This window comes from Rattus norvegicus, chromosome 7, assembly GCF_036323735.1.
Source record: "Rattus norvegicus strain BN/NHsdMcwi chromosome 7, GRCr8, whole genome shotgun sequence".
NCBI lineage: Eukaryota > Metazoa > Chordata > Mammalia > Rodentia > Muridae > Rattus > Rattus norvegicus.
The window spans coordinates 53,741,857-53,767,692 of NC_086025.1; the positions used below are offsets into that span (position 1 = coordinate 53,741,857).

Genomic DNA, 25,836 nt, shown 5'->3' on the forward strand with positions numbered 1-25,836 from the left:
TTAAAAAAATTAAGGAGATACCCAGAAACATGGGGAACACCGGGAACACATACAGGCACTCATTAACAATGAAAAACAAGCTAATTTCCTCTTTATTTGTACAATATAGACATAATGCATTTTTATGAGGTAAGTCGGGGTTGTGAAAGTTTAGCAAACAATTCTTAAGAGAGTTCTGTATTCCCTAATAATATTTTTTTTTTTTACAAACTATGGCGGCTAAGAAAGTAGAGCTAAAAATGTTGAGCTTTGGTCTCCGGGCAAACCATGAAGAAAATGTAATATTATTCAGCATAAGAAAGGACAATTGCAACAGATACAAACCCAGAAGACTAGAATAGGAGCCAAGGTTACAGTGCGTGTGAGGTAGATTGAGGTAGATTTAGGGGAAGGGGATGGAAGCAAGCCAGGGCCTCATACATGTTTGTCAAGTGTTCTACCGCTTAGCTATATAACCAGCCCAAACACATAATTTCTTAAAAGTTAAAAAACAAGACGTTTTGCTAAACTCTTGGCCATCATTTATCAGGAAGCATGGGCGCAGCCTCAGTGCCTGAGCCTCTGTGGCTTGGTGACCCACCAGTTTGGGACTGGATGCTACCAGACATCACTACAACGGCTCCGTCTCCCATTCCTCCCTTGTGACACCTTGAAGCCATTCCAGAGTCAGTCCCCATGAGTGCTCTTCCTGCCTGTGTTTGCGATCAGTCCACCCAGCGTGCAGGCTGCCTTGTGAGACTGATTAGAACAGATTCTTAGCCCTCCCCAACACCTGACCTCTCTCGTCCACGAACCCGAAGCCTGATCCTGAATCCTGGACCCTGGGATGAGTCACACGGATGCCATTTCACACCTGTCCGGGACAGAGCAAACCCAGTCACCCTGGGAACTCTCTAGCCATTCAGAGTATGACCTATATATTTAGAGAAAATGAAGTGTGCTTCCTACCTGCCACATAAGCTGGAACTTCTTTAAGATAATGGTTTCATTTTAGCTGTGGACATATGGGAAGTGGCCCATTTTACTGTGTGTGTGTCCACGTCGGAGGAGGCCAAAGGTGCTGGGTCCCCTGGAGCTGGAGTTACAGGCAACATAAGCCACTCAAGTTTGGGAGCTGGACTGTGGTCCTCCGAAAGAACAGTGCATGCATTTAAGCCATCTCTCCCTCCCAGGGTATTCTACTGCGTTCTCGTCATCCTGACCCAGAGGTGGTGGGAATGGTTTGACATCGATTTTGAGACTCCTATTCACTGATTACTTTATTCATGGTCGAGTGCTTTCTTTATAAAAGGAGCTGTCTTGTCCGGCTTTCCTAAGGGATCCTACCTCCATGTGCAAACTGACAGAACTAAGTGAAGCAGCCTTTTTGCAAGATTCACTTTAATCAGGGCAGGCACAGGCAGTTCCCAGGGGAAGCCTAGCTTCCTATTTGTCGAGAGCAGCTCTGAATCTTAGATACTGTGTCAGGGCCTGCCTCGCGGGCAGGCTGTTGCCCAAAGTGCTGTTTGAAATGTGTCATATGGCTCAGGACACGATTGTGTGTACCTCACAGGCTGCCTAAACATTGCTTGTCTTTGGAGGAAGGCACCTTCCTGCTCTCAGTAGATTCCCTTAGGTTTGGGTACATGACCTCTGTTTAACAGGACCAGCACAAAGGATGTATCATCAAAAGCAGGTAACTTGAGCAAAATTATGTGAGTTTTAAACCAATTGTCTTCTTTTGTGTGTGTGAATATATTACAAATTAAGGCGCTGCCCTATTTAGCAAGCCTCATGCATGGAGAGGTGTAGTGGGGGGGGGGATGCTGGCGGGGGGGGGTGCATTCTCAGATCAGTTTCTGTAGCTAGTGTCAGCCTCATCTGGCTGCAATCTAGAGAAATACTGCCCTCTAGTGGAGATGGCATATTGATTCACTTGCCACCTAATCTTACATGGGGGGGGGGGGGACTGAATTTTCCTTCCCCCATTATTAAAAAATATTTTTCCATACAACATACCTGTATAACGATTTCCCTTCCCTCTACTCCTCCCAGTTTCCCCACACCTCCTCTCCCATTCAGGTCCACCCCCTTTCTGTGTCTTGCAAAGGACCTGCAGGAAAACACATTTAAAAAGAAAGAGGGAGGGAAGGGGAGGAGGGGATGGGGGGGGGAGCTCTGAGACATCATGAGAGTGGAGATTTCCAAAATGCTATTGAGTTCATTCTGCATTTCCGACTTCTGCTGGGCACACACCTAACCTGAGTGGCAGCTTGTCTCTCTGGAGAGACTCCCTTGGAGAAAACTAATCTTTCCTTTGAAGCAGTTGTCAACTGGAGATACCGTCTGTGTTAGGGGTAAGAGCAGGTGTCTGCTGCTCCTTTCAGCTCTAGGACCCCATGCACAGACCTGTGCAGGCCTCTGTCTCTCTGAGTTCAGATGTGTTTACTAGGCTCTGTCTCCTTGGTGTCCTCCATCCCTTCTAGATCTTAGACTCTTTCTGCCTTCTCTTGCATGGGGTGTCTTGAGTCCTGAGGGGAGGGACTGAATGGAGAGATCCCACTTAGGCCTGAGCATCCCAAGGTCACTCACTCTCTGCCTAGTGTCTGGCCATGTTCTTCCAGTTCTCGAGCAAGAGAGCTTTATCATCTTGGTCCTCCGCCGGTGGCTTTTTCTACTGCCAGGGTTCTATGGGAGAGTCTAAATCAATCATTTAAACCAGCGTGTAGAGTACATTGCTCCAACTCTGCAGATGTGCTGTGACTCTCTTTGTTCTCAGCAAACTATTGGAGGCAGAGCGATAGAGACAGTCCAGCCAAAAAGTGGAGAAAGGAAGAGTTCTGTGCTAAGCCAGGTGTGGGAAAGGGAATTTGCTCTCAGGTAAGTCACTAAACAGTAGAAAGCATATATGTGTGCTCTAAGGCACCAAGCACACGCAAGGAGAGGGAAATGGATCAGAAGGCTTGAGTTTGGGTTTTCTTAGCAGAGCTGTTTTGGCTTTTGTTGTTATTCTTGTTGGCTTGGTTTGGGCAAAGTCAGTTTAGGAGTTCCGCTAACAGATAATTTGGGAGCGTGTGCACAGAGATAAGTTCCTCATTGTTACTTCCCCTGTCCCGGATATAAAAATCTTTGAGAGCTGCAAAGGAGCAAGAGATCTCTTTGCTAAATACCTCTTCATTTATTTATTTCGTCATTCATTCATTCATACATTCATTCATTCACTTTACCACCCAATCACTGCCCCTTCCCTTTCCCCCTCCTACAACACCTGCCCCCATCTCCTCCAGCCCTCTCCTCTGAGAGGATGGCGCCCCACGCACACCAATATGTTCTTCTACATAAATATTTTTTGAGAATGGGGAGCCTTGAGTTTTCTAATTTAAATGTGTAGTTCTCTATATGACCTGTAGGTGGCACACTCAAACAACTGTACTCCTAGAAGTGAAAATGAAGGCCCTCGTTGCTACAGTCCCAGGCTTGGTTTTACTTAGCTTCTGGAGTGATACCAGTAAAGAGTGAGGAGGGCTGCCTTGGGAAACCCTTTTTACACTGCATCAACACAAGTCTCTCTGGAATTACTATCTTTCATTTGCAGTGCCACCCAGGTCTTTTATAACCCCAAGGTGGCCGTGTGTACTTAAAATCAAATAGTATTGCCATGTGGAGAACTTCAGAATACTAATAATGAACACAGTCACGAAGATGTGGCTTAACTGTAATCATATTTTTCATATATTTTTAAAGTCATTTACTCCTCATAAAGAACTGAATTGTATAGTTTATTAAACTAAACGGTAAGCTTCCTAGAGACCCATCTGCCCAGTGTTTAGTGATGCCCATATACTTTCCTGGTCTTTCATTGCCTTGTATACACTGGACTTCCCTAAATACAATCTCCCTGCCCCATTCTCACTTGCCACTGCCTCTCAGTGGGACAGGTGGAGCAGTGGGTTATGTTTTAGAGCTCAGAGCACTCCTATAACATCACGTCACGTAGAAGGAGGAAGCAGGTTCAAGGCCAATCCTGGCTGCAGGGGTAAGTTACAGGCCAGCTGGGTTATAACAGACCTTGTCTTAAACAAAACAAACCGGGAACAAGAGCCTCATGACTTCTTTTCAGTGCAGCCCTAGTTGAGACGGCCTGTAGAGTAGCCATTCCCAAACCTGTTCTAACAGAGCAGCTGAGGGAAACTAAACTTGTACGTATTCTAGGCAGAATGGAAGGCCTAATAGAGTTCATAGAAAAAAATGTATGGAGTCTGACCCAGGAAGTTAGTCATGTAGGGCTGGAGGAGCATCTGGGAAATAGAGGAGGCCATGTAAACATCTGTGCAGTTTGCCCTCCATGCTCGGGAGTCCCATGTGTGCGGATTCCACCAAATGCAGACAGACACGTGTGGGGGCAGGAGTGATGGCAGCCATGCCAAGTACACACAGATGCTCTTCCCGTCCCCACCACTAAACACTGCAACAGCATCTGTGGTCTTCACACTGTAGCGGGGCTGTATATAAACAAGCAACGACTTGAACCTTGCAGAAGGATGCCGTGGGTCATGTGCAAGGGCAGCACCAGTTCCTTAATGGCACTTGGTCCTCTGACAGTTTGGGCATCTGCTGGGATCCTGGATCCAATCCCTTGCAGAGCCTTGAGGACGATTATACATAGGAACGCATAGACACTCGGTAAATACACACATCAAAACCAGTATGTCTGCATGTATACATTTGTATTACTATACATTGATATTAGTCTGTTTTTCTGTATTGAAGTTACTCTCTTTATGGGCTGGAGAGATGGCTCAGAGGTTAAGAACTCTGACTGTTCTTCCAGAGGTCCTGAGTTCAACGCCCAGCAATTACATGGTGGCCCGCAACCCTCTGCGGCAGGATCCCATGCCCTGTTCTGGTGTGTGTGAAGACAGCTACAGTGTATAGTCATATACGTAAAATAAATAAATAAATAAATATTTTTTAAAAAGGTGTTCTCTTTGGGAACTATGGTCTAAGTGATCTTAGTCCAAGTCACAGAAAGGCTCCTACGACCACCTAATGGTGAGAGAGCCCTTGTGTGAAGACAGTAGTCATGACCCTACCAATAGAAGCACAGCTCTGGAAATCAGATGAGTCAAACATTACCAATCAAAAGACTTTTGATTTTTATAAATCCGATTGACCGAGACCCCACAATACCTCAATAACCCTTATCTGATCCATTACACTGGGTTCTCATAGCTGGCTTCATTTCTAAAGTTATTAGGAGTCAGGATGCTGACTGTTTACAGACGAGGAGCTAACACAAAGATGTTAGCTGGCTTGTTTACAAAGACCCTCAGGATCCTGTGGGAACCGGCTTCCACTGCCTTGCAACTCTGCTCCCAGGGGCCACAGAGGAAATGAGCTTGAGGCTGGTACCCTTCACCATTGCTGTGAACACAGCACCAAGAACACATGTTCTCCTTATTAGCACATGAGATTTCCTTTTCTGTCTTAACTGAGAGGTCCCTGCTAGACAGAGGCCTTTAGAACCAACGTGCCCTCAGCTGGGATGCACCATGAACCCTAGCAAGAATTAGCAGCATTCATTGTACAGTAAGGACAGTTGACATAGATACAAACTCTCCCAAGTGATGGGGAATTGGTTCTCACCAGAGTTCAGGTCCAGCCACGAACTCAGCAATCTGTTTCCAGCCTAAAGTATTTGGTGACCAAAGTCTAAGAGTACAGTGCATTGGGAAAAGCTTAGATTTCCTGACTGAAATATCACTGCTGTCCCTAGATCGAGAGGAGAATTGTATTCCATTGTGCTTTATTTAGTGTTAGTAGGTCTTGTGTGGATTATTTTCAGGATAATGCCAGGGTAATTGTTCAGAACTCAGCTGTGGGCCAACCCAAGAACATTCTCGGGGAATGGTTTGGCTCAGATATACAAAAATAGTTCTCTTCTTATCAAGATTATTTCCTTTTAAACATAAAGATAAATCATGGGGAAAGGTTTCATGTGAGATTAAAATAATAACAATAAATAAATAGTGGCTTTAAGTGTGTACTTAGATATAGATCATGTCCTTTAACCCTGTCTCTCTCTGTTTTATATTTTGATGGGATGTTACAGAGTATATGGTGTCCTACTTATACTGGGAGGGAGGCATTCTACATCCCTTCTCACCTTTGCCACCAGACAGTGTAAAATACTGTTAAGCCAAGATATCAATGTTTTCACCAGTCTTTATTTACAAAAAAAATTAATCAACTATCTAGCTAATATATTTGTGTTGGTTTGAATACACATGGCCCAGGAAGTGGCAGTATTAATAGGTTTTGCCTTGTTGGAGTGGGTATGGCCTTGTTTGGTGGGTGTGGCCTTGTTTGGTGGGTGTGGCCTTGTTGGGTGGGTGTGGCCTTATTGGGTGGGTGTGGCCTTGTTGGGTGGGTGTGGCCTTGTTGGAGTAGTTGTCTCTGCAGGTGTGGGCTTTAAGACCTTCTTCCTAGCTTCCTGGAAGTCAGTCTTGTCCTAGCAGCCTTCAGATGAAGAGGTAGACCTCTCAGTTCCTCCTGTATCATGCCTGCCTGAACACTGGCATGTTTCTGCTTTGATGATAATGGGCTAAACCTCTGAACCTGTAAGCCAGCCCTAATTAATGTTGTCCTTATAAGAGTTGTCTTGGTCATGGTGTCTGTTCACAGCAGTAAAACCCCAAATAAGACAATATTGCTGCTAAAGAAATTTTAAAAGTATATTTAAGCAAAACTCAAATACAGCTCATCATAAACCCTCATGTGTGTACTCTCAGCTACTCTGAAGTCCGAGGCAGGAGGAGGAGCTCATGACCCCAGAATGTCATAGCCAGCCTGGAGAGCATAGGGAGACCCAGTCTCAAATTTCAGAAAGGAAATTTTTCCATGGCCAGTCTCACTGTGGGACTCAGCCCCCCATCCCCACCCCCACCCTCATTAGCAGGTGTACACTCGGGATTCAGGCAGCAGCAGGAGCAGAGTAAGTAGCAGGCACATCAACAGTACTGGTGAGAAGAGAGATACCAAGCACAGCACCCAGAGCACAGAGACCCACACAGTCCCGGCATCACACGGAAAGTGTCTTGGTAAGGATATAAATAAGACGCCAGCCCACAGTTGCAGAGCATCTGTTGGGTACCACATGCTCGTCTCAATGCTCAATATTATTTATGTCCATCAACTCTAGAGCGGTCTAAAGAACCGCAGCTGTATCTTCACACCAGGGTTTCCATTTGCCACTCCTGGCTCCAGTAACTGCAGAGCCAAACTGAACTGCATCTTTCTGGAGCCCCTACGGGATGTTTACAATGTTGCTCTTTAAGCAATACAGTGTAACAACCACGTACAGAACATTGACATCCCATTGGGTGTGATAAGCAATCTAGAGGCAATTTAAAGATGAAGACAGTTAAGTGTCAGTCACACACGTGGGTACGGACTCCAGCAGACTCAGGTTTTGCATCTGTGGAAGATACTGGGACCAATTCTCCATAAATGGTGAGTGGCAACAACAGCAATACAGAGATGTATCTTTGCTCCACGGAGGAGAAAAAATAGTGGATATCACACTCTAGAATCCACACTTCCCACAGTTGCGACCAAGTTTCATGCATTCTGAAATGCAATGTGAAGAGCGCTTTGTGATTTATGCTTACTTATGAGTGAAGTCTGAGAGTGATTCTGAAATGGGAAGAACAAAAAAAATATATATTATGTAACCTTCAAAAGATATTTCACAAAAAAAGGTCATTTTTGTTACTGGCTCAAACTTTCAAAGGAAGTATATTTTGCCAACATTCTTGCTTTCCCATTTCATGATTCCACAAAAACTTGAATGTGTCTCTTTGTAGAGTTATCTAATTTTAGGACATCCCTCTGTTTAAATCTTTTACAAAGTAAAGTACAGGGCTGGAGAGGTGGCTCAGTGGTTAAGAGCACTCACTGACTTCTCTTCCAGAGATCCTGAGTTCAATTCCCAGCAACCACATGGTGGCTTGCAACCATTTGTAATGGGATCTGATGCCCTCTTCTGGTGTGTCTGAAGACAGCAAAGATATACTCATATACATTAAATAAATAAATAATTTTTTTAAAAAAAGTAAGGTACAAATCAATCAAGCTACCTCATGCATTATAATTCTGTTTATGGACGTAACTTTATATATTTATATGTGCAATAAATACCTTTTTAAGTGAATGAATAAAGCAGCAGGGAATAACGTCTCAGAATCCAATCCAGCCTAAAAGCAAGTAGAAATAGATAAGGTCAGCACGTACCACGTTAGTAATACCAAGTTTCTAATCCCATGTCTTCTCTCATATACACAGTGTAGCTTTGCTCTTACAACAAGCAGGATGGGGAGGGAGGAAGTATTGAGGGTCATGAAGGAGGAGCACAAATACAACATTGTGATACGTGTATAGAAAGTGTCATGGTAAAATCCATTGCTTTGTTCATGAGCAAAAAAATAATTTAAAAATTATTTTAATGCAGATGATTATAGCAGCTCTGAAGAGATAAGAAAATTATAAAACAAACAAAAAAGCAAATATTGACGTTTTTGTTATCTTATCTCATATGATCATATATTTCCAAAGTTTATAGTATCGATACATGCATGGAATTTGTAGAGAAAGTTTATTTTTCAGGGCACAGAACAAAAGCAAAAACTAAGAAATCACCCTGGTATAGCAGTAAAGTTTGATTCTGTGTTTTTTTTTTTTAAAGACAAGGAAATCATGAATCTTGAAATGACCCTGACATAACTTTAAGTTTATGACCTTTCTATAGATTTTAAAGTGCCCAAACTATGAAAAACTAGAAGAAATGGATCTACTTAACACGTAAAATAAGCTTTGAAAAATTGCTCTCCGACGCCATCTCACGAGGTCTGCTCAGGCTGAATTCTAGTGATATGACTTGGTTTCATTTCCACGTCTCTTATCTGTAGTTTATTCTTGTTACTACAGTTGCTACTGGTTTTTAACTTGTACACAGGAAGCCAGAGCCAATCAATTCTGTTCCCAAGGTGACAGGAAGCCTTGGTTGGTCAGATGTTGATTGTGTTTGCTCTGCGAGCTCCACTTTCTTCCCTTTTGGCTGAACTTAAGACAAATTAATCAGTGGTGGACATCTGGCAGACAGCTTCAGGGTCTTCTCAGTGCTTTGTTGACCTGTAAGGGCTAAAGATTGAGAAATCGGTACATAATGTTTGCAGACACTGGCCTAAATGTTGCTAAGGACCCTTCGTCCCCGGGCCCTGCACTGGACGTTCTCTTCTGGCTTTTTGACTGAAAGCGCACATCTTTTCTGAGCAGTGACGTGTGTGTGGAATAAACACCCACCTTCTTTATGATGGTGAGTTGCTTACCTCACCCTCCTGTGAATTCCAGATGTGGAATGAGAAACAGAGGCCGGGAAAGGAGCCCCGAGAATGCTAAGCTTTTAAACAGGTCTGGGATGTTTATGAACTTAGCCACCTACAGAGTATCTTCCTGTGAGAGTCTGTTCACAGGAGCACACCTCTTACCTCCAAATACTTGACAGAAAATGTTGGTATCCAGAACTCGAGCAATAAATCAACTCAACCATATTAAGGGTGAATAATAAAATCAAGTGGGCTGACCTTGCCAACCCTAAAAGTAAACGTCTCTGGCGTCTCCGTTTTCAAACTTGGAGTTTATGGCTCCATAAAATATAAAACTACAAACTCACAGCAGCCTTCCAAAGTGTTTTCAGAAATTATGTGCTTTAAAGATGATGATATTAACAGACACGTCTAATCTCATGGTGAGGATTACGAGAGATGTGTGTCTAAGATGGACGAAGGTAACACCGAGATAAACCTAAAAAGGGCAGGTATGTTGGACCGGATGCGCCTTTCCTGTTCCTAAAACGTCTTGTGCTTTTACACAGGAAACGTATTATTCACCCGAGGCCAGTGTCAGGCCTAGGCACAAGATCCCAAAGTACCCAGGGTAGTAGCAGCAAGAAGACAGGGAAGTGGGTAGGAAGGTGTGTTGCGGGAAACGGTCGATACACGGAGCTAGCCACAGAAGCGGCGAGACCACTGGTGCCAGAAGTCGGGGGCGTTCACGTGGGATGGCGTGTCTTTTAGTATTTCTCGGTGCAAAGGTGTCCTTGGTGGATCCTACATGGGGCAAATTTTCCAAAGGTTCTTGCTGGTTCCCCCATCTGGGGGTGGATTATCTGGGGAACAAGCAACAGCAGTGCCCCAAGTGAAGTGCGATGTCCCGTGGGTATCATATATTCTTGGCCAGCATTTCATACTGTATAATGTTGAACAAGTGGCAGACCAAAGCCGCTCCATTGGTCTCCCCCTGTATCCTCCTAACCCCTAAAGTTGAGAGCCTTAGGACTTTTGACAGATGTTACCAAACATAAGTAAAAGATTTTATAGAATAGCCAAGATACAGAGACCATACATGTGTGAAATAGATTTCTTTCAGGAAATGTGTTATCACCAGTGGTTTTTTTTTTTTCATTATAATAGTTTATACAACATATACTCTTTTTTAAAAAAAATTAAATTCTCTTGGCGTGCTTAGGATAAAAGGAATTGCTGTGAGATAGCATCTGTACAGATGCTAATGCTGACCGGTGACTTCTCAAATTTGACCTTTGACCTTCAGAAGGTCACATTGTTTGGGATCTATAAGAGAGCTGGGAAACACAACCATTTGTTGAGCATATTCAAATGTAGAAGAACACCTCTAGGCCTAGCTTTAGCACTACAGAAAATGACCCAGAATCACAAACAACCGTAACTAGGCTCCATGTGCAGAGGAAACACTAGAAGTGTGCACTAGAGAAGCCTTGTGTGCCCACGCCGATGTACATTGTACAGACAAACTGTCGTTCCCTCCGTGTAACCACCCATCTTATGAACGTAGATTTTATCATCTGTGCTGCCTTCCTGCCTTCCACCTATAGGTGGCGCGAGTGAGCCACACAGACAGCGGGAGACCCTGAGCCACATTTTTTTTCCCTTTTGTTTTAAAGAACATTAAAGCTGCTGTATTTCTGTCAACAAAAATTCTACCTGAGGCATTTGTAGCCCTTTTAAGATTTAAAGCCAAATGAAATAAACAAGGATCAAGAGCCCCCGTAAGGATCCCAAGGCTGGAAAGGAGCCACCAAAAGGCGCTCCTCCCATTTGTCCCTAATTGACATCCAGAGGGGGCTCTGCATTGGTTCAGAACCAAATGCACCAAGCAGGGCTTCCCACTTAAGTTTGCAGCCCCTAAGACTTGGCATCCCTGAGAAGAGCTCCTACTGCTCCTTCACTGTGTTCTATGCCGTGCTTGGATGCCTCCAAGTTGTTCAGTCTAAAATAAGACTTAGGCCTTCTTCTCTCTACAGAACAATGTCCAATTTAGTAAGGGCTGGGGCCGTAGGTCTCTTTGGGATTCAAAGTGAAAAGAACTTCCTCCATGAAGCACAATTGCATCGGAGAAAGAAACTCCAGGCAATGTGCAGCCCTGCACCCCAGGACTTCACTTGGTGAACCCTGGATTCCAGTAATGCTGTGGCCTTATCGAGGACAGCCTAGGGGCAAATTGGCAGTACATTAGAAAGCCTGATTAGGAGGGGGAAGGCGACGTGGGCCTCACGTCAGCTGTTTTCCTCCACAGGATACTGGGTGATCCCTGTCCTGGCCAGATACTGATTACTTAAAGCTCAGACCAAGAGTTCTTGTCAAAAATTATTTCCGTCATGTATTTTGACTCACTTAGGGCTGAAGAACTCTTGGAATTTGTTAGGTGTGGAGCTGAACTCCAGGAACTGGCCTGTGGCATTCACTTAATGAGCTCTGTCCCTCTGAGCAGACTGTCCTAAGCTCTTCGGGGTGTGTGTGTGTGTGTGTGTGTGTGTGTGTGTGTGTGTGTGTGTGTGTATGTGTGTGTGTGTCTGTCTGTGTGTGTGTCTGTCTGTCTGTGTGTGTGAGTGTGTGTGTCTGTGTGTGTGAGTGTCTGTGTGTGAGTGTGTCTGTGTGTGAGTGTGTGTGTCTGTGTGTCTCTGTGTGTGTGTGAGTGTGTGTGTGAGTGTGTGTATGTGTGTGAGTGTGTGTGAGTGTGTGTATGTGTGTGAGTGTGTGTGTATGTGTGTGAGTGTGTGTGTGAGTGTGTGTCTGTGTGTGTGTCTGTGTGTGTCTATGTGTGTGAGTGTGTGTGTGTATGTGTGTGTGTCTGTCTGTGTGAGTGTGTGTGAGTGTATATGTGTGTGTGTCTGTCTGTGTGAGTGTGTGTGAGTGTGTATGTGTGTGTATGTGTGTGAGTGTGTGTGAGTGTGTGAGTGTGTATGTGTGTGAGTGTGTGTGAGTGTGTGTGAGTGTGTGTATGTGTGTGTGTCTCTGTGTGTCTCTGTGTGTCTGTGTGTGTCTTGTGTGTGTCTGTATGTGTCTGTGTGTGTGAGTGTGTGTAAGTGTGTGTGTGTGTGTGAGTATGACTGTGTGTGTGTGAATGCATATGCATGTGTGTGCAAGTATGTGTGTGTGTGCGAGTATGTGTGTGTGAGTGTGTATGTGTGTGTGAGTGTGTGTGAGTGTGTGTGTGAGTGTGTGTGTGAGTGTGTGTATGTGTGTGTGTCTCTGTGTGTCTGTGTGTGTCTTGTGTGTGTCTGTATGTATCTGTGTGTGTGAGTGTGTGTAAGTGTGTGTGTGTGTGAGTGTGTGTGTGTGAGTATGACTGTGTGTGTGTGAATGCATATGCATGTGTGTGCGAGTATGTGTGTGTGTGTGAGTATGACTGTGTGTGTGTGAATGCATATGCATGTGTGTGCGAGTATGTGTGTGTGTGTGTGAGTATGACTGTGTGTGTGTGAATGCATATGCATGTGTGTGCGAGTATGTGTGTGTGTGTGCGAGTATGTGTGTGTGTGTGTTTTTTAATTGAGTTCACACTTCTGCATGTGCTCATCTGACATAGGGAGTTTGGTAAAAATGTGTGTGTTGATACGTGAAAGCAAAGAAAAAGGTTCAGAAGCCACACTTTATCATATTTAATACATACAAACTGATAGGAGTATGTTCCATGGACAGATACAAATCCCTCATAATTCCAAAACTTTAGGGATTTCTCAGCATTTTACCCAGTTTACAATATAGAAAAGCCCTAAGTATTTAGATTGTCCAAGACAGTTGGCAGCACAGTGTGTGTTTTTAACTACTGAGCCCTCTCTCCAGTCCCAAGGAGGTTTTTACATCTTTCTTAGATGTATTACTACCTTCATCACTGAGATTTTTAAAGTAGTTTGTTTTCGGATGTTCGGTAATTAAGAATTCCACTCTTATGCACTCCTGATGGGAGTGTAACCTAGTATAGCCCCTGTGGAATTAACTATGGAGGATTTTCAACTGTCTAAAAACAGAAATTACCACATGGATGAAGTTATACTACTCCTGGTACGGTTCTAAAGACCTCCATATCCTGACTACACATCCAACCACAGAGACATCGCACATCTGTGTCTGCTGCTGCTCTAATCAGGATGACAAGGGAAGGGGGCAGCTTCCATGCTGGACGATGAACATTCCACACAGGCACACAGCAGAGTCTTACTCAGATATGAAACTTTCGGGGGAGTAGAAGGATCTGGAAAGCAAATACGTTAACCACAGAGACCAAGGAACTCAGAAGGAAGCCCTGGCATTTGTGACACACACTTTTTAATCCCAGAACTCAGGGAGCACAAGAAGGTGGCCATCTATGAGTTCGAGGTCAGCCTGGTTTACATGGTGAGGACCAGGGCAGCCCTGTCTCAAACAAAAAACAAACGAACGAACGAAGTAGGAAAAAGAAAAGAAGAAAATAAAACTCAGACAAAAAAGAAAAAGAAAGAAAGAAAACCACCACGTTGTTTTCATATGCAGTTTCTGCCTTGTGATGCTTATATGTAAACGTGAGTCAGACCTGAAAGGAGGTGGAGAGAAGGGGGAAAGAGAGGCTGAGGGAGCGAGCGGAGGGAGAAAGGAATGGGAGACATGAAGTGGAAGGGAAATGTGGAGGCAGGGGCTAAACTGGGACAGGAGGATGGGGAGGTAAGAGGGGATGATCAACTAAATCGTACTTCACATACGTAATAAGAATATTCAAATAAAGAATATTGCCACAAAACGCAATTCCAAAATGTGAATGTGATTGTTAACTTTCGGAGACCTTTGAAATACAACAGTTACATAGGACTTTTAAGGATTTTTTCCTTCATCTTAGAATGGGTTTCTATTCATACCAGAGATCAGGAACATGGGTGCATCAGAATCACTGGCTGAGGTTTGCGCTGCGGTTGTTGAGTACATGGTGAAGGCAAAAATACTTTTTATTCCTTAGGAATCAATAAAAAACATTATAACAAGCAACACACAATTCAGACCAAGCCAGCCTTGAACAGCTCTGCTCATTTTTCTTCCTGTACTTATAAATCTTGCATAAAAAGCAATGCACTGGCATGTAGAAGCATTTGAAGCCGTCTTCCTCCACCTTGGGAGGTTGTCAAGCATCCCAGGGGCATGGAGGGGACGTGCCCTATAGTGATTTTGTCCTGCATCCTGTGGTGACTTTTGTCAGGATGCCCTGAATGTCCTGTGCTCACTCCTCTCTTCCTCTCCTCCTCCTCCTCTTCTTCCTTCTCTTCTTTCTTCCTCTTCCTTCTTGGAACTTCCTTGGAGGTTCCTTGAAACTTCCTCCTCCTTTTTCTTCCTCCCCTTCCTCGTCTTCCTCCTCCTTCTTTTTCTTCTTCCTCCTCCTCTTCTTCCTCCTCTTCCTTTTCTTCTTCCTCTTCTCTTCCTTTGCTTCTCCCCTCCTCATTCCCCTCCCCTCCTCCTTCCCCTCCCCTCCTCCTTCCCCTCCCCTCCTCTTCCCCTCCCCTCCTCCTTCCCCTCCCCTTCTCCTCTCCCTCCCTTCCCCTCCCTCCTCTTCCCCTCCCCTCCTCCTCTTCTCCCTTCTCCTCCCTCCTCCTCCTCCCTTCCCCTCCCTCCTCCTTCCCCTCCCCTCCTCCTCTTCCTCCCTTCACCTCCCTCCTCCTCATCCTCCCTTCACCTCCCTCCTCCTTCCCCTCCCCTCCTCCCTTCCTCTCCCTCCTCCTCATCCTCATCCTCCTTCCTCCTCCTCATCTTCCTCCTTCTTCAGTTACATTAGTAGCAGTTAGAGCTACTTTTCAAAAATCAGACAGAAACGCTGTGTTCTTAGTTTCCGAATCTAGTGGCTCTGCCCTTGTCACCTTTGATGAGACTCGTCGCTATATCCCTTGAGTCTGTGTTTGCCACCAGAAAGGACCATTGTTCAGAACAAAGTGTCACTGGTGTATCTGAAGATGGCTAACATGCTCCCCTGACAGTCGGTTAGTGTCCCATGCCATCTCCGTCTCATCTCTCCCTTTATTTGGAAGGCAGTGAGTATTTCTAGACCCTCCTTGTTCATTATCACATTATTCAGAGTCGTGTCCTAGGGATGTAAAGAAGTGTCACTATGAATATTTCAAAGATGAAGAGTTGTCTAGGTAAATATCAGGTGTATTCCACTTGGAAAGACTCTAATGAGAAATAATGAATTAACTCATAAAACAATACGGGGGTGGGGATAGTTGGGTGGAGACAAGTAATACTCTCGTAGCTGTGGTTAAAGACTGATTCTCCTTATTCTCCACATCCATTTACCTTAGAAAATCGTCAATGAATATATTAAGTTTAGGACATTTTGATTTTGTCCGTACAGTTGCAGAAGTCATTTGGATAGCAAATTCTTGCAGAGAAAACTTAATGACTGCAAGTTGTATATCCAGAGGGCATGATGCAATGTCTCTCATGTTAGACGTAAATGTTACTTTTAAAGATCTCTCAGGACTAGGGAGAAAGGACCACCTGATGTGGTCCAACTCTGTTTCATACCCAGGTGCTTACTGCCATGAATATCAAGGCCATTGTAAGAAGTTTCTATTTTCCTACATCTCCAGAAAATTGATGAAATCTTAAGGTGGGGAATTTGGTCCCCAGAGGACAGAACAAATAGTTGACAAAGGAAGAGAAAATATTTTATTATTTTTCTGTGTCTTTTTTATTTCAAACTTTGTAGAACTGTCTTGGTTTTCATAATATTTAAGTATACAACTCCATGTTATAATTTATAGGTAAATGAATTTCCATGGAGACGCATTTAATTTTTTTCTCAAATTTGCTTATAAGGTAGATAATAGAAAAGATGGAAATTATTAATAATTATACTTGAAACATGAAGATAAATTTAGAATATGGATATAATGGGGTTGTACATGGTCCTTTCTGTCATGTCTATAATGGCAGTATTTTAAAAGCTGTTTTCTGTTATAATGATACGCACTGATAAAGAGGAAATAAAATGTCCTATGTCTTAAATGATAAAGAAAGTTAATTTCGCTGTACTGGATGAATAGGATAAACTTATATTCCTGGAGATATATCTGCGTGACTGGGCAAATGTATACAGCACCAGAAAACCAACTGTAACATTGTAATGGTGAAAGGAACTAGAAATAAATAACTATAAGTAGATATTTATCAGTAGATAAATAACTATTTATAAAATTAGTTTGCTACTTTAGTAAGTTTTTCAATATATAGTATAAGGTGGAAAAAGATGCAAAATGAAGTGGACTGTTCTGACCTAAGACTTGTTATCTTTGTGTATATGTGCTGAAGGGAAAGTGCATAAGGCCCCGGAGTCATATGTGCAAGAACAGGAGTTAGGAGAGAGAAGGATCGTGGAGAGAAGCCTTTCTTCTTCATGTCACCATACTAGCTGAAAACTTTACAAATGAGCTGAAAATGCAGCCCAGTAGCGGGGCACCTGTTAGCATATATGGAGCCCTGGGTTTGACCCCCAGCACTGCAAAACAGATATTTTCAGAAGGCTTTATAACTATGTGTTAATTTTGCATTTAAGTTAAATGAGTGTTTTCTAGATGAACACTGACACAGCGGTGTTTCTTTTGAAGGAAAGATTGTATATCACAGATGACTGCTCAGCAGTCAGTGTAAAGGTGCAGGGACATCATCGTGTTCTGTGGATGATGATCTACAGAAGACACAGTGATGCAGGCCAAGAAGGCATCTCTGGGTCCCTACTTTACACTGACTAAACTGCAATAGTCCCTCTTACCTGAGCTTCCGCCTTCCAGGATCTCAAGTATTTGTCATCAACTATGGTGCAAAAATATTACACTAAAAATGTAGAAGTCACCCAAGCATGTGACACACACCTGTCACCTAGCTCATGGTGACCCATGCCTGTCACCTAGCTTAGCTCATGGTGACCCATGCCTGTCACCTAGCACTTGGGAAGTTGTAACAAGAGGACTAGCATGCAGACTGGGCTACAAAGTGAGACCATGTCTCAAAGAAAAACACAAAAACAACAGCAACAAAAGCAAAAACAAAAACAAAAAAAACAAAAAACAAAAATCTTGACCAGTTGGCTCATCAGTAACAGTGCTAACCTCTGTTCAATTCCTAGAACCCACATGGAAAGAAAGAACCAATTCCATACAGTTGTCTTCTGAAGCCCACACATGCCCTGACACACAAATACATGCATGTGCACACTCACAAAAAATTTTGAAAAAAACTAAATAAATGTTTTTAAATTATAGAGATCAACAGCTCATAAGTTTTAAATTTCATCCATTATGAATGGTATGTTGAAATTTTATTATCCCACACTGTCCTATGTAGGCTTAAATTTTTCAAAGCCTACTTTAATAAGAGTTCTCAAATGCTTTGACACCCCTCCATTCCTAGTCCATCATCAAAAAGTAGGGGACAAAAGATGGCAAATAGGACAAGGGAATGTGAACCTGTTTAGAATTAGTTCTTTGGAGTGATTCCAATCTTTGTTGTCAGGATACCAGCAGTTCAGTTCAGTAGGGTCAAGATACCAACAGTCCAGTTCACAAAACATGAATCAGCAGTGATGGCAGGATCCAGCAGAAACAGCCAGGCCTCCACTGAATTGGCACAAGTCGACAACCTGAACCAGCCAGAAAGCCAGGAGAAGTTCTCTGCCATGCCTCTCTCAATGAAGTAAAGATCAGAGAAGACATGAGACCAGTGAAGGGTTGTTGCACAGTTAGCTATGCAAGCATGCCATTACTGTCAGTTGAATCCTACTTATACTCGCTCCAAACTTCACGTATCCTCTCATGGGTCTGCCTCGGTAAAGCATCCCATGAGTCTGCTTCAGCAAAACATCACATTAGTCTGCATCACATGACACATCTAGAAATTTCCACTTCAGTCTTGCACAGAACATATATCATCCTTTGGTCCAGTGTATGCATGCTGTGTATTTACCTATCTTATCAGTCACGTGAGAACTGCCTCAGTTCCTGATAGTCCTACCCCGTGCTGGTGTTGAGACAACATCCCATCCCAATGCCTACATTAGCCAGCTCACCTTGTCTCGACAATAAACAGTGCAATCAGCTCATGTCACCAGATATGAAGGGCAAACACAGTACAATAAGAGGTCTTAAAGAGAGATGCTACAGTCATATAACTATGGGTATAGTGCACTGATATTTGTTAGTTATTAATCTCTTAGTAAGCCTAGTTTATTAGTTAAACTATCACAGATACATATACTTAAGAAGGAGAGTATATATAGTACTTAATGTAAACCATATGGGGCATCCACAGCAGATCTTGGAACCAGCCCCCTGTGATGTCCACTTTAATCTATGATAGAGACTGAGGTTTTATCTTGACATCCCCCATGTTATTCTTGGTAGTGTGCTGGTGACTTTTCATTATGTCTCCATTCACACATATGGAGAATTTTATACTGAAAAGTCAGAACTTCTACAGTTGAGCATCATTAAAGCTACAGGACAAAGTATGTTTCCTGTCTGCCTAAGCTTTTGACATTGTACTCTGAGGTTGTCCTCTACAAAGTTAGTACATGAGAATCACTCATTCAAGTTACAAAAACAAACCACAAAAGGACGCCTTGTATTGTCATTTGAATTGTGATTTCGTGTTGGGTTGCATTCACAGCTAGCCTTGGTCACATAAGTCAGGAGACCATAGCTTGTCTGTTCCTAGGACCTTTGGGACTACATTATACAGTAATTTCTCAGGTAAGACACCAAATACACAAACCCAAAGACAGACCTTACATTAGAGGTCTTCATAGAAACAAACCAGTATTGGGGAAATGGGCATAAAGGCATGTTAATGGGAATTACTGATGTCACAGAGGAAGCTGGAAGACCCTGTGTCTTCAGGGTGACTCAGTAGCCTATCTACCAAAGAACGTCAATGGGGTGGTTATAGTCTGAGAGGCAGCAGGCTAGGAATACAGGAAAGGCTGAGTTTGAATCTCATTTCAAAGACCAGTGCAAGCCAGATTCATTCACTTTCACTTAAGGGGAAGGTGGGGTAAGCCCTCTTCTTTTGTTCAGGATGACTAGTGAGGCCTAATGGATTATAAATTATAAAGGTCAATTAGATTTGCTAATATACTGGTTTGAATGTTGATTTCATTCAAAACACTCTCATATAAATACTCCAATATCTAATGACTGAACATCTATATCTCAGTCCAGACGGCACATAAAACCACATCACAGAGAACCAACTGACAGCTGAGATAGAAGGAAGTCACTATAAATCTTATGTTTGGTAAAGATCTACTACCATCTCTCATATGTAAAGAGCTTTAGAACTAAAAAAGAAGGCAAGGCCAGTTAAAATTAAACAAAAATCAGAACAGGTGATTCTTTAAGAAGATAAGCAACCAATGCAAAAATAAAAGTCATCAATACAATTAATTTTAAGAAAATGCAATTGAAGCCCCAATTCCACTTCTCCTTCACTTGGATTGCAGTAATAATAATAATAATAATAATAATAATAATAATAATAATAATAATAATAATAATATAACAACAACAATTCACTGTATTGTAAAGTGACAAAAATGTAGAGAAATTAGAAACTTAGTATGTTGTGCCTGGGAATGGTAAGTCGTCTCTCCACTTGGGAAGAACATTTGATAGAGCTTCATAAAGTGAAATGTTGGAGCTTCTGGTATAGCTCAGAAGTAGAGGACTCACCTAGCATGCGCAAAGCCTGAGTTCTGTCTCCAGACAGGAGGAGGAGGAGGAGGAGGAGGAGGAGGAGGAGGAGGAGGAGGAGGAGGAGGAGGAGGAAGAGGAGGAGGAGGAGGAGGAGGAGGAAGAGGAGGAGGAGGAGGAAAGGGAAAAGAACAACCACCACCACCACCAGCATAGTGATCGGATGCCATAACAATCCAATGTATTGTTGACATACACTCAGAAGAAATAAAATGTACGCCATGAAAATTTATATCTAAATATAGTAGAACAGTTTATAATTTTTTTTAAAAAAATGGAACAACCCAATGTCCATCAGTTAGCAGTCAGATGAGCCAAATGTTACGTGGAAAGTAACGGAGGACGTCCAAGTGTCACAATATGGAGGGCCTTAATGACAGTATGCCGAGCACCAGGAGTCTGGCGCACAGCTACCCCAAGATTCCAGGTGCACAAGTGTAGGGCGTGTAGCTTAGGCTTCCAGCTCCTGCTTAGCATGTACAAGGCCTTAGGGTCAATCCTCATTACTAGAAATGAGTGAACCGATAACTGCAGAAAGTAAACGACATCTCTAAGGCCGGGGTAGAGAGAGCCGTAGGGTGGAGAGGCAGTTTCCTCTGAGGGTGAGGAAGATGTTTTAAATTTTACTGTGCTGACTTCTGACTTCTTTGTCTCTCTGTCTCTGTCTCTGTCTCTCTGTCTCCCTCCCTCCCTCCTTTTCTCTCTCTCTCTCTCTCTCTCTCTCTCTCTCTCTCTCTCTCTCTCTCTCTCTCTCTCTCTCTCTCTCTCTCTCCTGGAACTGTGTAGCGCTAGCTGGCCTCAAACTCACAATGCTGGGATTAAAGACATGTGCAACCACACCTGTCCTGAGATCCATCTGACCCAACTCAGTGACTATTCCGAACGTACTCAGTTCTGCACTTTAGAATTGTAAAATCTGTGGAATACCAACCACACCTCAACAAGAAAGAGGAGTCCATACATGATTTTCATTTTAGACCAAAATTGTTAACCGCTTCTAAAATATTAGTCAGAAGTTGTTTGCAGGTAATTTTTTTCTTTCTGTTTATTTGGCTAAAGTATATATTTTTATTTCCAGAAGAGAAAGGGCTGTGTCTCTTATTGGAAGCATCAAAGTGTAGTTTTCATAACAAATACTAGTTCAGTCCTTAAAATGTATGTGATATTTTTAAAATTCCAGAAGTATTATTTTTTTCCAGTCCCTCTGCTCCTTGGATACAATGTAATCAATGAAACATAGTAAAGGCTTGGCTCCTGTATCCTACCCCGTGTGTGATGCCTGCACTGTGGCAGAGGACCCTTGAACTCCAAGGCTATCTTGCAATTATCTTACTTGTGGATGGATGAGAAAAGACCCAGGAATAACAATGAATTATTACAAATGGCATCCAGGAGACAAGTCTCTGCCACTTGAGGGGGAAAAGCCTATTTTAACTATTGGCAACTCCCGTCAATAATTTATATTTAAACCTCTACCCTTATCAGAGACAGCAGCGATAACATGATTGTGTGTTTATACTGGCGGGAAGGCAATCATGGTGGTCTGGAGCATATATTTTATCAGGAGCACAACCCTTCCAGGTAATTGGCCCCTTCCTTCCTTCCACCTGAGGAGTGATGGAGCTTTAAATACTGTCACTGACTCTTTACTGGCCAAAGGGAAGCAACTCCCTACTCTGCAATTCCCGGATGAAAGGCCAGTGTCCCCTAGAGGGCGAAGGTCACCCTTCGCAAAGTGCCTGGCTGAGCAAAGCCCACAGTTGCATTTGTGGGTGGTGCCTTTTGCAATGAACATAGAACAAACACAGGAATGGGTATTCAAGTAAGTTGTTGTTCTTGGCTGAACATTTGGGGAAACTTTGGAAACGGTAGATTTTCATATTTTTTGCTGAGAGTTCATTTTAGGTAAAGGTAGATCTTGGGGTGTCTTGGTAATGACATAAGCTATATGTTTCTTTTTTATTTAATTTTACTTTATGTGTATTGGTATTTTGGCTGCATGTATGTCTGAGTACCATATGTGCCTGGTGACACAGGAGGTGGGGAGAGGGTGTCCCCTGAAATGGGAGTTACAGGTGCTTGTTAGCTGTAATGTGGGTACTGGGAATCAGACCTAAGTCCTCAGGCAGAACATCCAGTGCTCCTAACTAATGAGCTGTCCCTGCAGCCCAGATATCTGCTTCTTATAGCAGATAACTGAGATCTTGTAAATACTTGTGATGGACGTTAGACAAGATCAAGACCTTTCAAGGTGCATAGACCCTGACCTTAGAAGTAATTACTTTTTTTTTTAAAGTCAGACTCTATTGAAACCCTGGCTGGTCTCAAACTCTCAAAGTAGGCAAGGCTGACTTTCAATAAACGATCCCCCTGGCTTTACCTTCTGAATGCTGGGATTGCAGGCCTGCTTAGATGGGAGACAGAGGCTGAGGGTGAGAATGTGGCTCAGTTGTAGGTTGCTTACCTTGCACTCATGGTACCCTAGGTTCAATCCCCAGCACTGCGTAAGTCAAATGTGGTGGCACATTCCTATGTCCTCAGCACTTAGGAAGTAAACGGGGCACATCAGAAGTTCAAGGTTTCTTCAGCGACGTTTTAAGGTCAGCCTGGATTAGAGAAATTCTATCAGTCAATCAGTCGGTCCATAGATAAGGTCTAGCTATGTGTTCCTTGCTGGCCTAGAATTCCAAGTACTCCTGCCTGCTTCTGCCTCCCAGGTCCTGGGATGGCAGACATAAACCTACACGTGGTTTAGATAGATGAGTCTTTAACACAAATCATTCTGTACTAGGGAAATGTTCTGGTTTTGTTTTTAATTTGTGAAGAGTAACTTTATAAATGTTTCTCTCCTACAACTAGAAACAAGTTTAGGGTTTTGGTATAAAGACTGGAAAGAATCTGAGCTGCAGCCTCCCTGGCCTGTAATCTCAGAGTTGTGGAAACTGCGGCAGAAGGACCACAAATCCAAGGTCTGTGTAGGACAGAGTGAAAGAGGGAGAGAGGGAGGGGCAAGGGGAGGAGGAGGGGGAGGAGGGAGAGGAAGAGGGAGATTGAACACGTTCAAGCCAGTGTATTTACAACTTAGGGAGAACTTGCCTCAAGTTAAAACATATCGTGAGACTTGGGGATACAGCTCAGTAGCAGAGTGCTTGCCTAACGCCCAAATGGATATGCAGAGGACCTAACACAGAGCCACACAGGCTTAACATTCTGAAGTTCTGCTTTTCCACCATGGCTAGACCATTTCCCACTCCCAAGTAACAGTAGGCAAGAGCTCCAGTTTCCATGAAATCTCTCCAGCAGTTCCTTCCACTGTCATTACGGCCTCCCAGGATACTTGCAACAGCTTCTCCTTGTAATTCTATTTTGGGTATCTCTTCTTGTTGAGGTATGGATTCCGAATTCCCTTCCATCGATCTTCATATCCATCTTTATGGTAACCTGTTTTTCTTGTTTGTCGCTGCTGCTGCTGCTGCTAATGAGTGTAACTTTGTAGAGATTTTGAACTTGGAATAAAATGTGAGTCTCCTACCTTCCCTTTTCAAGATTATTCTGCTTAAAAAGGTCTGAATCTTTCATTGTTAAGCAAATGTGACCTGTGGAGCTTTTGTGTGTGACTTCCATTGGACTGAGAAATCTCCCTACCATATTCCCAGTTTGTTGAGAGCCATTTAAAAAAAAAAAAAAAAGATGTACACTTTCTGATGATTCCTGAGTTAGCTGAAGTCAGCTGATGGTTTTAACAGCAGATAGTCAGTACTGAATGGATTTCTTGGTAGTTGTGTAAGCAAATGGGGAATTAATTACAAAATATGGGGCATATATGCGTCTATATCCGTGTTCACCCTTATATATAAACCAACTGAAATTCAGATTTCTTGTTTTAGAAAGATCGCTTTCTTCATTGAGGTCTAATTTCTTCATCGTCATTGTATGAATGAGAAAAACCTAAAGTTAGGAACTAAAGTTGGAGCTACCAACATTCTGTTTTATCTTTCTGTTTGTTTGTTTGTTTTTGTTTTTGTTTTTTTGATGGAGTCCTCCTCGTGAGTGACTGCGGAAACAATACCCCATGGCAGAAGAAGATACAGAGTAATCATTCTCGGTTTGGGAAGAATGTGGTGCTTTGCTTTGCTTTTGTGTACATGGAATCTTCTCGGGTCTTCAGAATGTTACAACTCAGACTTCATGGATATTTACACAAGTTTCACACCAAATCTTAAAAATAGCATTACCTGTACCTGCACAGTCCAAAATTCATTATTTTTTTTTACTTATATCTTATGCATTCAATTTTTCCATACGGGGTCTTGATATGCAGTTCTAGGTGACCTGGTGTTTACAGCATAGCCTAAATTAGCCTCCCGCCTCAGCTTATGAAGTGCTGAGAGTATGAGTATGCATTGCCACAGCTGGTTTTTACTCAAAATTTCAAAATCTCATCTAAAGTCACCCTCTGGTTTACACACTTCTGGGAGAACCGGGAAAGCCATCAGATTGCATTACCCTCTCCCACTTACTTGCGGCCATCTGTCTCCATAGACAATGAGAATGTCCCTTTCCACATGCTAGGGGGTACAGAGGGAGAACTGAAGCTCATATCTCTGCTTCAAGCTGTTCACACTGCAGAGAAAGATCATTTCTGGTGAATATGATATGTGTATATTAGAAAAACTGTTCTGGGAAAGAGCTCCTACACTTGGGGCTCTGAATCTAAAAGACGCAGATCCGAATTAAGATACAGCTTACTGCCTACCCAGGTGCAGACAGGGAGAGACTGGAGAAAGGCCCAGGGATAGGAAGTGTTACATTGAAGGACATTGACAAAGACTAAAATAGAAAATACCTTTAAAGTGAAGAAACCAGCCCCAGTAATAAATGGAGTAACCTCTGACACTTTGGTGACTGTCCTTCGAGTCTTTGGAATTGACAGTTACTTGTATGTATGATTTCAGAGCTGACCACATGGTATAACCAACGGGGTCCAGTTCTCCCAACTCTGCATTTCTTTAGTGCTCTTCAGTGCACGACCCCATTCGTAACAGTGACTTATATTCACCTCATGTAACTGTCATCTCAGAGGCTTGCTGCTGAATAAGTCACCCTTTCTAGTTCATTCTGAACTCTGGCTGGCTGGTTCAAGTCAGCTGTTACGGGCCAAACTCCTCTCCAGGCTGACTGATTCAGTCTCTACTTATGACTGAATTGCTCTGCTTGGCCTCAAACTAACTTACAATCTTTTGGCTCCTTCTCATTCTCTGGCTTGCTCTGTCTTCACGTGCAACCTGTCTTGGTAAAGCTTTGCTTGCTCTCTCTCTCTCTCTCTCTCTCTCTCTCTCTCTCTCTCTCTCTCTCTCTCTCCCTCTCTCCCTCCCCCACCCCCACTCCCCAATCATTGACTCAATCAGACTGACTGACTAGAACTCAGAGATCTGCATGTGTCTGTTCCCTGAATGCTGGGATTAAACACGGGTCTCACCACACCTGGACCTAACTTTTCTTTACCTGAAACTTGTTCTAGACCAGACTGGCCTTAAACCCAGAGATCTGCTTGCCTCTGACTCCTGAGATTAAAGGTGTTTCTATATTCCATCCAGAGCAGCCATGTTGTAGGATTAAAATTCCTCTACACCCATAGATCTCACATCACCATATTAATACAGTGTGGGGTAAGAATTACCATGTGGCCATTGTGACAGTTACTCACACAAGTATTT

General features: G+C 43.1%; 1 protein-coding gene and 1 long non-coding RNA gene across 4 annotated transcripts in view; one reads left to right on the top strand and one right to left on the bottom strand.

The window, feature by feature from the left end:
* The window catches only part of Ptprr (protein tyrosine phosphatase, receptor type, R), a 267,022-nt gene that overhangs the window by 193,246 nt on the left and 47,940 nt on the right, over nt 1–25,836 (top strand). The window lies entirely within an intron of this gene.
* Nucleotides 1,871–25,581, bottom strand: LOC120093594 (uncharacterized). The gene is made up of 4 exons (XR_005486948.2): nt 24,640–25,581; nt 22,584–22,725; nt 8,179–8,234; nt 1,871–7,674 (listed from the first exon to the last, which is right to left on the bottom strand). It is a non-coding gene; the product is annotated as an uncharacterized LOC120093594 (long non-coding RNA).